Here is a 3097-nt window from a genome sequence, read left to right as displayed (position 1 = left end):
TGTCAATTCCTGAACAATAATATTGTTTACTACCAGTGATCGACTTCTCATTCATAATACTGGTAAATATGCTGTCCACAGCCATGTCAAGTTCAACAGAAGGGATGTGAAATAAAATCTTGTGAATTACATCTATAAATGAGAATATCTCTCTCTCTCTCTCTCTCTCTCTCTCTCTCTCTATGTGGTGTTTGAGGGTGTGTACACAGTACATGTCATGTGTGTGTAATAAATATTATTGTCTATTTAAATTGATATTTGTCATGTAAGTTTCAACTAAAGTTGAGAATAATTAATTTCTCTCTCTCTCCTTCTCTCTCTCTCTTAGAAAAATTACGTATTTATTGAGACCCTGATGAGACATAATATTTGTCTTGTAAATTATAATAATGCACTTACATCTGAAGTTGGGAATGAATATATTTCATAAATCTGGGGAAATATAAATGTACTGCAAGAGATATAAACAGTATGAAATGTAATCTCATGAAGTCTTCGTGTGCAAAACTGTGTAAATTTCCCTATTGTTTTTTGTGAGACAGGTGTTTGTACTAGGTGACCTTTGTGGCCAACACATCGTAAATATTTCAGCTTGGGTATTACACAATCTCTGATACAATTCTACACAGGTTGTTTGAAATCTGAAGAAAATCAGTCGTAATATGGGTGGCTAAAAAGATAAACAACAGCATAGAGTATGTGCATGTTCATGTTGAACAGATATTACGATGTTGTGAATAAAGACTGCCAGTTATATTAAGATTTAAGCAGATGACAAGTACATGTAGATTTTATTGTTTGCATAATTAAATAACCCAGTTATAATAGTTATTTTCACAAATAAACAAATATTAAATTCAAAATGGCGGCAAATATGGCGGCCGCCGGCCTCCGATGTCCGTTTTGTTGATACTAAGATAAATTCAAAATTTTAACACCAACTGGTATTTATATTTTTAATTTAAGGTTGAAATTACACAATTAGGTTTATTTGCATTTAAAATAAATTAATAATGATTTATTTATTTTTATTTTCGACCACGTGACGTTTTTGAGTTCTATGATTGGTCAATAACAGAGCGCGGATTTTTCCATGGACGATTTGAATGTTTGGATGTTGAAAGTGTTGATAGAAAAAAGGAGATAAAACCAGTTGGTAAGGCGATATTTATGCTAACATTTTATTGATTTTGGTAAAGTATACTTAGTACCTCTGGAATAATATTCCAAAAAGAAGAAATATTGAGAATGAACACAATTCTAGGCGTGTGAATCTTAGATTTCTTGTTTGTTTTGATTGGTATGTCGAATGACAAAGACTGAAGTAAACAAATTGAAAGTATTTGAAACGCATAATATTTTTCAGCATTTAGTATATTAATCAAATATGTTGTTCTTTGTCATATTTATTCCCACAATTGTTTATAGATTCCCTGAACTGTTAAAATATTGTGAAGCCTTATAAGCATCAGCATGATCATAACATGATCTAGCTGCAATGTTAATTAATGCAATGAAATTAGTAATTTAACATTAATTTTCTTTTTTTTTATAAAGCAGAATATTGGTACATGATGTTTCCATGAGCTGAATCTGTCCTGACCTGGAGTACATGAAATTCTTCACAATTTTATTGTTTAAGGTAAAGTAAATTTTTTTTTCATTTCAAAATTCAATAAATCTTTCAATCTAAAACTGATTCCTGTAAGTATAGATCTTAAATTAGTCTTGTATTTTCCATGTTTTGGATGAATTAATAAATTGAAATAATTGATATGGAAGAGTGTTTTCAATTTGATATGCAAATGAGTGCTGGAAAAATACTATCTAAATATCTATAATCAAAATTTTGAACCTTTACAATTTTTTGCAGAATTGAAGAAAAGGTTAAAATTGCAAGCATATTTCAACGAAAACTTAGCCGACTACCAGTCACACTGCCCACCAGCCAAGACGTCTGACCAGCTAAAATGAGGGACGCAGACCACCAGCCAAGTCCCTCGGCCAGCTCGGCTGACCCAGTGTGGCCTGTCAAGGGATGACCAAGTCCATCAACTAGCTCGGCTGACTACCAGTGCAGCCTGTCAAGTCCTTCAACTAACTGAAATGGCCTATTACCAGTGCGGCCTGTCATTGAACAACCAAGTCTATCAACTAGATTGGCTTACTACCAGAGCGGCTTTTCAAGGGATGGTCAAGTCCGTCAGATGCGACCTGTCAAGGGATGGCCAAGTCCGTCAACTATCTTGACCAACTACCAGTGCAGCCTGTCAAACGATGGCCAACCGAAGTCCTTCAACTAACTTGGCCTACTACCAGTGTGGCCTGTCAAACGATGGCTAAGTGTGTCAGCTAACTTGGTCTACTACCAGTGCGGCCTGTCAAACGATGGCCAAGTCCTTCAACTAACTTGGTCTACTACCAGTGCGGCCTGTCAAACGATGGCTAAGTCTGTCAGCTAACTCAGCCAACTTTCAGTGCAGCCTATCTTCAAATAATAAAGATAAACAACTGTACACCTGCAAGGATACCTGTGCAAGGAGGGTGGTATGCAGCTAGAAACTGTGACTGTTTCTTTTTTTTTTGAAAAACAGCTAGATCAAAAATAAATAGGGTGTTAATATTTAAAAATTAGTGATGTCTGTTTATACAATTAGCAAGAGTAGAATGCAGTTTGCTAGGTAATTTTACAAAGACCCTAATTGCTATATGCTAAAAATGTATTCTTTAAAACAACCAGAGAAATTTCAATCTGTTGTAGATGACATGATGTAAAATAAGGTACACTTGAATTTTTAAAACAATTGCATGTGCATTCATTTAGTTGTATTTGACAATAAACCAAGCTATCTTTATCGTGTTTGTTAGGTAAAATTGTTATTGCCTTTAATATATTTAAATAATCTTTTTTGTATACATATCAAAAATCTTCTTTTTTTTTTAAATTTTAATGAGTAGCTTTTTAAAAGCTTATAACTGAGTAAATCCACAACAGGTTAACATACAGTGTATAATTTCACTGGAACTTTTACGAAAGTTTTTATTAATAGGTATAACTTTTTATAGTTATAACTTTTTGCAGTTATAACTTTTTTTA

General features: G+C 33.3%; 1 long non-coding RNA gene across 1 annotated transcript; it reads left to right on the top strand.

Annotated features, from left to right (window-relative positions):
• The first annotated feature begins 1012 nt into the window (after positions 1–1012).
• On the top strand, positions 1013–2885 carry LOC134283172 (uncharacterized). Its single transcript, XR_009995431.1, has 3 exons — positions 1013–1156; positions 1558–1642; positions 1874–2885. It is a non-coding gene; the product is annotated as an uncharacterized LOC134283172 (long non-coding RNA).
• Positions 2886–3097: the final 212 nt, after the last annotated feature.

Source organism: Saccostrea cucullata, unplaced genomic scaffold (assembly GCF_032062105.1).
Source record: "Saccostrea cucullata isolate Sc308-1 unplaced genomic scaffold, CSIRO_AGI_Scuc_v1 ctg17925, whole genome shotgun sequence".
NCBI lineage: Eukaryota > Metazoa > Mollusca > Bivalvia > Ostreida > Ostreidae > Saccostrea > Saccostrea cuccullata.
The sequence above is the reverse complement of the archived record's forward strand: the minus strand, read 5'-3'. Positions and strand labels throughout refer to the sequence as shown.